Source organism: Dipodomys ordii, unplaced genomic scaffold, assembly GCF_000151885.1.
Source record: "Dipodomys ordii isolate 6190 unplaced genomic scaffold, Dord_2.0 Scaffold63, whole genome shotgun sequence".
In the NCBI taxonomy this organism is placed as follows: domain Eukaryota; kingdom Metazoa; phylum Chordata; class Mammalia; order Rodentia; family Heteromyidae; genus Dipodomys; species Dipodomys ordii.
In genome coordinates this window covers 6,861,916-6,874,069 of record NW_012267279.1, presented here as the reverse complement: position 1 = coordinate 6,874,069, position 12,154 = coordinate 6,861,916, and positions in this window count along the sequence as shown.

The window sequence follows — 12,154 nt, the reverse complement described above, 5'->3', positions numbered from 1 at the left end:
GAGGGGGGAGGCTGGGAAGGGATGTGAAGGGTAAACAAAGGAGGAGGCTGCAATGCTTGGTAAGAAATGTACGCATTATCCTGCCCATGCAATTATAACCCCTCTGTACAGTATGTTCACAAATAAAATAAAATTAAAAAAAAAGAGTGATGATTTGTAATCATAGTAACACACAAATATTTCCACCAGTTTCAGGAACCTCTGGTCTGAGGGGTACTCAAAATAACTACCATGCTTGATCTGATTTCTCTTTTTATTTTCTAGTCCATGTCTTAAAAAACTCAAAGACTGGTCACATCTGAATTTGATGTGGCCACACCTTTCTCCGCCCCATACCCTAGATAAGGCCTAGCCCAGATGCCCTCTCTCTGCACTTTTCTAGCTCTTCTCTTTTCTAGCTATTTTCTCTCTTTTCTAGCTCTTTCTTAGCTTTTTTCCCCAGCTCTTTCTCTTTCCCAGGCCTTTCCCCACCACGTGGAGGACCAACATAGCCTGGTACTAGCCTGAACGATGAATAAACCTACCCCTTACCTGAAAAAAAAAAGCACCCAAAAAACAAAAAAAAAAAAACCCTCAAAGATCATTACTTTCTATTTCCTGCTTTTCTTACATTACTAAAGTGGTTATTTATGCAATATCTTAAAAATGTTCTTTTACTTTTTGTTACTTTGAAACATCTAAACGAAGATTTGAGTTTCTTCAAGAGGAAAATTCAGGCTTTCTTCTCTCAGAGAAATACTTTAACAGTGATATAAGAAACATGGTGTACTTTTATGAGAATTCCAGAATCCAGTTAAGGGGTTGTAGTAACCTGGATAAACAAAACCTCAGCTCAGACATGTTGAAATTGTTGAAAAGATCACTTTGAGCTTATCCATATCAATCATTCTTCCCAGGATAATACAACTCAGCACTGGAATGTGTTGTAACATCTCACTGTGGTGACCATGGGAAATAAGGTGAATGTCCAAAGTCCCAGTTATTCGAGCACTTTGTGATTTTTCAGTATGCTTCTTGAGGACCATATTTTGTCTCTTCACACGGAAAGCTGAAAGAATTGATATAGTGAGGAGATGGCAGGTACCTTCCTGCAACAGGCTTGGTCCATTGAATCCTAGAAAAGGCATAGAAATGAGGTCTCTCTTCAAGTAGAGATGGAAAAGTGGGCATTCAGCATCCTGAGGCTTTTAGTGAACTCTCTGAGGGATCAGTTTCCACCTTATCACATCCATTGCTCTAAATGAAGTAACATCATTAGGAGCCAGAGGGAAGAAGAGATAATAGATTCTTGAAAGTGGGAGAATAGAGATAAGCCACTTAAGGCAGTCAGAAACAAAGGTCCAGAATTTCTAGCTCAACTGATAGTTAAAAGTCTTTTCCCATAAAGACAGGAAGACATAGCTCTGTCTTATAGTTAGACACTAACATAAAGCTACAAAGAACCCAAAGAATCACAAAATCATGACACAATCAGAAGAACAAATCCCATCAGTCTTTCCTTAAGGAAAGAGATCCATGAATTTCCTAACAAAGGATTTAAAACAACTGTTATAAAGATAAGTAAATTCAAAGAACATAGGTAAATAAATGAAATCAAGAAAACATTACATGAGCTAAATGAGATTGAGAAAGAGAGAGGAAAAGAGAGAGGGGGAGAGAGGGAGGGAGAGAAGGAGAGAGATAAATTGATATAAATTAATAAATTGATATAATATAATTATATAATATATTTTATAATATAATTAATAAATTGATATAATCAATAAGTTTATATAAATTGATCATGCATAATCTTTTTTGAAATCAAAGAATCTTTGGTATCCCTAGTTGAGATCCTTTAAAAACTTCATAAATCTAGATATTCATTTCCCTCCTGTAATTTATAAAAAAATGTTATACCATAATTTCTTTATGCTTTTTTCCTACTCTTCTTCTTTGTGTATGTTCACAGGTGTCATTGATGGTACCACGTAATTCCTACAGGCTTTTAAAAAAAACTCTTCACTATTTTTGTCTGTGTCATTTCAAATTGCTTGTCTTAAAATTTGCTAATTTCTCTCTACCTAAGCCTGCTTCTGAAATTCTGAAGGTGTTTTCTAAATTTCAATTTTGGTTTTACTTTTATTCAGCTCCAGAAATTCTGCTTGATTTTCTTTATACCATTTTTATATCTTTGTCTTATTTTTTTTATTTTTGGGTCTAGTCATGGGGCCTGAACTCTGGGCCTGGGCGCTGTCTCTCAGCTCTTCAGCTCAAGGCTAGCACTCTATCACTTGAGCCACAGCACCACTTCCGGCTTTTTTCTTTTTGCTTATTTGGTGCTGAGGAATGGAACCCAGGGCCTCATGCATGCAAGGCAAGCGCTCTACCACTGAACCACCTTCCCAGCCCCATCTTTGTCTTATTTTATGGGCCAGAGGTAGAACACACTCATAGAGGAAGTACTTGGCCTTTGCTAGGCTCTGGCTTCAATCTTTAATCTCTCTCTCTCTCTCTTTGTTGGTCCTAGGGCTTGAAATCTGGGCCATGACTCTGTCCCTAAGCTTTTTTCCTAAGGCTAGTACTCTACCACTTGAGCCCCTACTTTCAACTCTTTTGGTGATTAAGTGGAGATATGAGTTTCACAGACGTTCCTTTCTAGGCTGGCTTTGAATCACAGTCATCAGATCTCAGCCTTCTGAATAGCTAGGATTGCAGGTATGAGCCACTGGTGCCTGGCCAAAAGCAAAAGAGTAAATTAAGGACTAAAGACCTTATTTGTCTTATGCCTCTGTCCTTGTGAATATATATTAATGCCATTATCTTGGGTAATGAGGTAGTTATCATAGGAATTGTTTAGCTATAGCAAAGGGAAGTTTGGATCCATTTTTTTTCTTTTTCCTTGCTCTATGGCCATGTTACAATGAAGCCAGAGGCCCTCACTAGGGACTGGCATGAAGTCTTTAGACTTCCTAACTTATGCAACTGTGAGCAAAGTAAGATTCTATTGTTTACATTATTCATTCTGCAGCATTCTGTTGTCATGGCAAAAAATGAACCATGACAAATGGTTTCAGATTGACAAACTGACAATGTCAAATGTAGGCAAAAATGTGGAGCAACTAGAACTCTCAACTTGTTTGTGTGACTATAATGTGAGACAAGTACTTTAGAAAATGAGGTAGCAGCTTATTAGAAAAGTTAAACATAAATGGACTGACACAACTTAGATAAACCACAGTTATAAATCTTCACAAAGGAAATGAAAACTCATGTCTATATAGACTTATGTCTACATAAACACTTGCACACTTATCTTCAGAGCAGTAATGTTTATAGAAGGTGGAAAACATCGCAACAAACATCTAGCAACTAACAAATGGATTAACAAAATGTTGTATATTCATAAAATAGAACACTTTTCATCAGTAAAAAGGAACAAACTACAGATACACACTATGACATGATGAATCTCAAAATATTATGCTAAGTGAAAGAATCCAGACACAGAAGACTACATATTGCATAATTTCATTGATACAAACTTTGCAGAAAAGGCACATTTATAGAGACAGAAAACAGATGAGGTTGCCTGGGGCTAGGCATGAAAGCAGGATTGACTTCACACAGGCACAAGGGAGCTCTTGGGGATGATGGAAAATTTCCAAAAAACTGGCTTTGTGGTGATAGCTGTGTGGTTCTGTCAATTCACAAATCTTACACTCATGAGGACAAGTATATTGATTACAGTGTATAAACTGACCTCAACAAAAAAGATGGCAATAACTATCTTAGGTGAAAAAATAAGAAAGGAAATATAATCATAGCACAATGGACAGTTCAGTTGTGAGTGATATTTCCAAAGATATGAGTATTAATTGAAACTACAAATAAAGATTACTATATTGGAATCATGGAGAAGGAAAAGCGGGAACATAAAAAAGTAAGGTGCTCAACTTCATAAGAGGAGATAATCAAATAATACTCCAAATGGTGTATCTAAACATAACATAAACTTTGCTTAAATGTATAGTCAGTTAAATGTCTAACAAAATAGTTTTTATTGTAAACATACTATACAGAGGGGTTACAGTTACATGAGTAAGGTAATGAGTACATTTCCTATCCAGCATTGTTACCCCCTCCTTTGTTTTTCCCCTACTATCCCTTCCCTCCCAACCTCCCAACCCCTCCCCCTCTTGCCCCAAGTTGTAAAGTTTGTTTTCAACATAGTGTCTTCTACATCTCATTGTTACAGTGGGTCAACCTGTATCCTTGTTTCCCTTCCCCAAATTAAATAAATGAATATATAAGATGCAGGGCACCAGAATCAAATACAGTGACAATGGGGTGGGGGGTGGAGGGTGGTTATAGCATGGGGGAAATGCATACAAAAGAAACAAAAAAAATCACATAGTATATTGAAAACAACAGCCTCAAAGAAAAAAACCTCTGTGTCCCTATCTTGGGGTTCATTTCCCTTGGCATCATCTTATATGGTCATATGTACTTAACTTTTGACCTTTTTTGCTTGTCTGGTAAGATTATTCTAGACATATACTAGTTATTGAAAATAAGGAAACCATGGGACCTATGTTTCTTTGGGTCTGGCTTACTTCACTTAATATAATTTTTTCCAAGTCTTTTCCATTTCCTAACAAATGGGGAGGTGTCATTCTTTCTGATGGAGGCATAGAATTCTAATACATACACACACACACACACACACACACACACACACACACACACATCACATTTTCTTGATTCATTCATCTACTGAGGGGCATCTGGGTTGGTTCCATATCATAGCTATGGTGAATAATGGTGCAATAAGCATAGTTGTGTTGGTAGCTTTAGTACCCTTGTTTGTGATCATTTGGGTAAGTGCCCAAAAGTGGGATTGCTAGGTCATAGGGGAGCTCTAAGTGGAGTCTTTTGAGGAACCTCCAGACTGCTTTCCAAAGTGGTTGAACAAGTTTACCCTCCCACCAACAATGCAGTAGGGTTCCCTTTTGGCCACATCCCCTCCAGCATCTTATGTAATTAGATTTCTTGATTGTAACCACTCTAATTAGGGTGAGGTGGAATCTCAATGTTGTTTTGATTTGCGTTTCTTGTATGGCTTGAGAAGTTGAGCATTTCTTCATGTGTCTATTGGCCATTCAGAGAAGTCTCTCTTTAAGTATTTAGCCCACTTATTAATCAGGTGGTTGTTTCTTTGAGGATTTGTTGTTGGAGGGTTTAATTTTTTGAGTTCTAAGTATATTTTAGATATAAGGCCTTTGTCTGTTGTATGGCTAGTGAAGATAGTCTCCTAATCCATGGGCTTTCTATTTGCTGTTATGTCCTTTGCCATGCAGAAGCTCTGCAGCTTCATGAAATCCCATTTGTCCAACCTTTCTTTGATTTGTTGTATTTCTGGGTCTTTGTTAAGAAAATTTTAGCCTGTGCCAGGGAGCCCTAGAGTTTCTCCTATTCCTTCCTGTAATGTTTTCAGGGTATCTGCTTTGACTTTAAGGTCTTTGATCCATTTGAAGTTGATTTTGGTGCAGGGTGATAAATAAGGATCTAGCTTTAGTTTTCTACAGGTGATTAGCCAATTTTGCCAGCACCATTTACTGAAGAGGCTGTTTTTCTTCCATTCTATTTTTTAGCTCTCTTGTTCAAGATTAGGTGGCTATAGGTCTGTGGGTTCATTTCTGGGTCTTCAGTTCTATTCCATTGGTCCTCAGGTCTGTTCTTGTGCCAGTACCAAGCTGTTTTGATTACTATGGCCTTGTAGTAGAGTTTGAAATTTGGCATTGATATTCCTCCAGCACTGTTCTTTCTGCTAAGGATTGTTTTTGCTATTCGGGGTCTTTTATTGTTCCATATGAATTTTTGGATTGCGTCTTCTATTTCCTTGAAGAATGAGGTTGGGATATTGATTGATATCGCATTGAATTTGTAGATAGCTTTTGGCAGTATTGCCATTTTCATGATGTTATTCCTCTCAATCCAGGAGCATGGGAGGTTTTTCTACTTCTTTAGTTCTGCTTTAATTTCCTTTTTCAGAATTTTAAAGTTTTCATCATAGAGGTCCTTCACTTCTTTAGTTATGTTAACTTTTAGGTATTTTATTTTTTGTGGGGCTATTACAAAAGGACTTGTTTTCCTGATTTCAGCCCATGCACTTCTCGTTATTGGCATACATGAAAGCCATTGATTTTTGATGGTTAATTTTATACCTTGCTACTTTGCCAAAGTTTCGGATCAGCTTGAGTGACTTGGCAGTGGAGTCCATGGGGTTCCTTAAATGCAAGATCATGTCATCTGCAAAGAGGGAGAATTTTACTTCATTTTTCTCTATTTGGATCCCTTTTATGTTTGCATCTTGTCTTATTGCTGTTGCTAGGCATTCTAATACTAAATTGAAGAAGAGTGGAGACAGTGGACATCCTTGTCTCGTTCCTGAATTTAGAGGAAATGGCTTTAGTTTTTCACCATTAAGTATAATGCTGGCTGTAGGTTTGTCATGCACAGTCTTTATTATATCGAGGAATGTTTCATGGATTCCTAATTAACAAAATAGTGTTTATTAACAAAATGATTGCTGATGAAATCACTAAGAAGCGGTAGGAAAAAGTGCATGGAACAATTGTTAATTGTTATTTTGTAAGCCTTGTAGTGCAATTTACACTTTAAAACATGTACCCTCATTTATTAATGAAAATAGTCTTCAAACACAAAGCACTCTCTTTTCTTTCTCTCTTTCATTTTTCTCCCCCTTTATAAGATTTTCTAAATAGTTTCTAAAGTTTATTTCACCATAATTTTTTATTTAAAATCATTCCTTTATCCATTCAATGTTCTTTCTTATATTGTCTTATTAATTGCTCTTGTCTCTCTAGAATTATTGTTCTTTCCCCTGTAGCCTTTACTTTCTGGTCCAAGTGTTTTTCCCGTTTTCCTGGTCTCAGTTATTCATGTTATAAAGTTTCTTCAAGGTGTCTGGGAATCTTGGTATGTTTGAGAGAGCATCAGACTAATGTAAATCTTCAGAGAACGAACTGCCATTGTTCTGACTGATGACACAAAGAAAGGAGGAGATCTGGTCTCTGTTTCTGACACTGCTCTTACTACTTTCTTACACTAGGCCCCCATTTCTGAAAATACTTGGACCTTCTGACACCTGAATCTGTGGGAGGTTCTAGGAATACACTAGCTTCCCTTTGCCAATTTAGGACCCATCTCTTTCTACTCCTCTGAATAGTTTGCCACAATTCCATCTGCTTTCCCTCCTCCATAGTGTTGAAATTGGTTTCTCTCTTCTTCTGTCCATACTTAAGAAGTTAGATCTTTAAAAGCAAAAATCCCTTTACTGCATTCCAGTGGAAGGGAGCAATTTTTTCCTTGAAGATAAAGCTGTTCATCTGTCATCTTTATACATATAGCCAGCACAAACATTTTGAAGGCAGGATTGTTTTTAGTGCTGAATTGAATGAAGGAACAAACAACTCTTTTACTTTTAAAGGAAAATTCTAAGTGGTGTTAGAATGAATATCCTCATCCTATACCAGAGAACTCCAACTCCTGAAGAATGACATGAGTTTGGGAAAGGTAAAGGATACAAGAGTTTGGGGGTTAGCTGGAGATTATATATATATTATATATATTGAAAAAGAGAGAGAGAGAGAGAGAGAGAGAGAGAGAGAGAGAGAGGGATGAGTCTAGTATAGCCACACTCCTGAGAAAACCACAAACAGTGTAGAGTCATGTGTCTAATCACAAAGATTTTTAAGAACTCTGAGCAAAATACATGCTCATTCTCTAGGAATACACTGGGTTCTGTAATATGAGCATAGTAAATCCTCTCAAATCTTACTAAGTGAACAATCATCATACTCATTTAGGTTTATATAATACATGTACTTATCAGCTAATATTGAGAGCACATATTTCTTATTGGAAAATATAAAGGAACCTTCTGTTTTTGACAGGCTTCTTGATTACTATGCCCCAAACAGATTTAGAACAACTCTAAAATTAATTTTAAAATATATCTTATAGACAATATAAATAGGAGAAATCTCCTCCTTAGAAGGAAGTATCTTCTTTTGTTTTCATTCCAAAGTATTATAATTTTTTTTTACTTTTGTTGAGAGTTTTAATTTTGATTGTTTGTTATAAAAGGACTATAAAATAATTGATGTTATGATTGTAGTTTTATGCTCAGCTCAAGATTATAAGAATAATCGCATTTTTTAGCTGCTTTAGAGGACAGTATTATGCAGATATTTGTAAAGATACTTTAGGCTATAATAATTATATATATATATATATATTTATATAATGATTTAGAGTCTGGTGACATATCCTTTGAAGATGACCAAGTTATAATGTTTAAACATATTTTTAGTTTTCAAGAAAATATACACTTGTAAAAACATACATCATATCAAAATGTGGAAAAGTAGAAGGTGAAAATGTCCCATAATTGAGATGGTTGGCTGTTGTCTTCTAAGTGTCTCTTTTGATTAATAGGATAATAACATAGCAATGACTTTGTATTCTGCTAGACTATTTTAAATGTCAAAAAAACCTTCATTATTTCAACGGGATTAATGCATTTGCCCCAAACTTTCCTTGTCCTTTTGATTATTGGTGCTAAAGCATTCTAAGAAAGTGTTGACTAGATACTATGTATAAAAAAAAGGTTTGTAAGTTTGGAAGGATGAGAAAGGTGGTAATAGATTAGAAAATAATTCTTTTGGAGGTGGATTTCTGATAAGTGCACCCAGATACATTAAGTAGGGTGTGGTCAGTGATATGCATTGGTCTTTTCTTCTAGGTGCCTTTCCTTAAGGATTTGGTTCATAGATGACAGCTTGAGAAATTTAAAATTTCCAAGTCTTTCCATTTCCTAACAAATGGGTCAATGTCATTCTTTCTGCTAGAGGCATAGAATTCCATTATATATATATATATATATTTTTTTTTCTTGATCCATTCATCTACTGAGGGGCATTATATTAAGTGAAGTAGGCCAGGCCCAAAGAAACATAGGTCCCATGGTTTCCCTTATTTGCTATAACTAGTATATATATATATATATATATGACAAGCAGAAAAGGCCAGATAAGATGATGTTAAGCAAAATGAACCCCAAGATAAGGACACAAGTTTTTTTTTTTTTCTTGCTATTGTTTCTAATGTATTTATAAGGTACCATGTGATGTTTTTGTTGCTTTGTATGTCCCTCCCCCACGGTATAGCCCCTGTTTTCACTGTATTTGATGTTGGTATCATTTGTGGAGGGGAAGGGAAAAAACAAATTGTTTAAACAGGGATACAGGTTGACCCATTGCATCAGTGAGAGGTACAAGATGGTATGTTGAAAAATGAACTTTACAATTTAGGCAGGGGTGAGGAAGAAGTGGGGAGAGAGAGGAGGGTGTAGTTGAGGAGGTGGGAGGGAAGGGATGGTAGGGGAAAAACAAAGGAGGAGGCCCCAGTGCTTGATAAGAAATGTACTCATTACCTTGCTCATGTTACTGTAACCCCTCTGTACAGTATCTTTCACAATTAAAAAAACATTAAAAATGTCCTTTTAATTGGTCCTTCTTCATGGAGATATTCGAAATTTCTCTCAAAAGTAGGGTATGTTTTTAGCTTTAATCATTGTAATTATCAGTCTTCAATAATTCATAAATAAACTTGAGATTGTGTGCCACTTTCAGTGGTGCCAAGACTGGTAGGCTTGTGCACAAAGGTCTGAGTGATGAGTGGCATGCAAATCTCACAAGAAGAGAGTCAACATTTACCTACAGATTTGCAAGAATACCTAGGCTTGGGGTAGGTCAGCATTCAATGCCAGTTTAAAGGTGGAGTTGGTCATTGACATGGCCAACCATCTCCATGAAACTGGGGTAAAGTATTTTGTGTTGGATAAAGTAGTAGCCAGAAAAAAAATGTCCTAAAGCTTAAATGGAAACAAGATATTTATGTGGACAATAGTTTTAAACATATCAAATTTGTTTCATTCTTCCTTTCATTTATATATATATATATATATATATATTTTTTTTTTTTTGGTCAGTCATGACCTTGAACTCTGGCCTGGGCGTTGTCCCTGAGCTCTTCAGCTCAGGACAAACACTCTACTGCTTGAGCCACAGTGCCACTTCCAGTTTTCGAGTGGTTTATTGGAGATAAGAGTTTCACAGACTTTCCTGCCAGGCTGGCTTTGAACTGTGATCCTCAGATCTCAGCCTCCTGAGTAGCTAGGATTACAGGTGTGAGCCACTGGCGCCTGGCTCATTTATATTTTTTTATCACATTCATAAAACCATTGTGCTAGGCTGCATAGGGCAAGGCTTTATAGCCTATGCTTTATAGACTAGACTCTGTTAGGGTAAATTCGATGGCTCAACAAAAGAGTTCTGGTTTGAAATCAGAACGTAAGAACTTGAATCTTGATCTGTCATGTATTGTTTGAAGCAAGGATAAATGACTTCTCTCAGCTTTGGATTTCTTGTCTGCAAAATGAGTTTAGTAATATGTATCTCCTAAGGTTGCTGTGAGACATAAAGAAATACTATTTAGAAGAGTGAGGCTTCAATTGTACAATAGCAAATCAAGATAAGTGTGGTGCTGTTTGCCTTCATGGAGTTATTTATCCAGGAGAGGCAGGCAGCATTGAGTAATCTATGTCAATAACAAGTGTAAAATTTCATATATGATATGTTTTCTGAAAGAGAAGACATTTTTACTCCCTCCATCCCATTTCTCCAAAAGTTCTATCATCTCTGCTTTCCAAATAAAGTCTTTTCATTGCGGTCTGATAGAGCTAGATTTCAGTTGCTATGATTTAGGTGGTATCAGCTAACTAATGACATGATTCAAATTTCAGTTACCCAATATATTGACTGAGTAACTAAACAAAATAAAAACTTTACTTCTACCTCTTTGTCATAAGTATAATATATGTACCTCATAACCAGTGACCAATAACGTGTCATCTTTCAAATCTATCAGAGACTAGTCTGTACATCTGTTATTCTGTTCATGCACAGACAGGAGAGTGTGCAATTGTGCTGCTTCCTTGTTTCTTAGTGATAAGTCCATATTATACTTCACAGAAACAGATGATTGGAAGAAGGAACTGATCCATAAAGAAGAAAGTGAGGCAATGAAATGAAAAATGACAAGGTTAGAGATGTACCTCAAAATGAATGTAGATAGGGTTATAGAGGAAATCACTATCCATTGAATACTCATGCTACTATATATTAAGAGGCTAGAAGGACTTTATTCAGGGGTACTTAGCATCATAAATAGAAAAAAGGAGTTGTAGCTACAAAGATAGAAATGTCCCAGAGTAAGTTACATTCATGAATAATTTCACATTGCAGAAACTTTCAGAGGTATTTTGTGATATAGGAATTCACCAAGGCATGAAAAGCCATTTTTTCATTAATGAATTCTATATGACAAGAAGAAAAATGCAACCACTATTCAAATAACTTTTGATAAATATTTAAAAAAAAGAACACTAATTTTCTAAATTTTAAGTGCTTTAAAATACCTTAAATAAATGTTTTATTATTCTTTATTTTCCTATACATCTGTAAGTATTAGTAAAAGTTTCAAGAAAAACTTTGAAGCTGTAGAACAATTGAATTTTTTCCTATTGACTTACAGTTTTGCAATTCATTCAAAGTAAGGCTTGCCTAGTGTAAGCTAAATTAAATGGGTAGGTTTAATTAAGTAGCCAGGTGTAGGGGGAGGAGGTGTGGCCACACTGGATGCCAATGCAAGGCATGGGACCCTCCCCCAGTTGGATGAAAGGCATAAGGGTGGGGTGGGGGTAGGGATGAAGGGCGGGAGGTGCCAGTTACCTAGATGACACAGTTACTGGCTGGAGACTTAGTCAAGAGGAGGGAGGAGTCTGCCCAGACTTAGGCAAGAGGAGGGAGGAGTCTGCCCAGCCTTCCCAGTGTGGACCTTACACTTGGGTATAAAACACAATTTTTTTCTTTCAAACTTATAAGACGTGCATAAAAAATTCTTTTGTAAAGATGAAGTATGTGTACAATTGAATGAAAGATCAAAAGAAATAAAATATTGAGAACAGTTCCCTGGCTGAGGCCTTTCCTTTGCTTTGAGTGTGTTGAGTGTCTAAAAGGTCTATTCC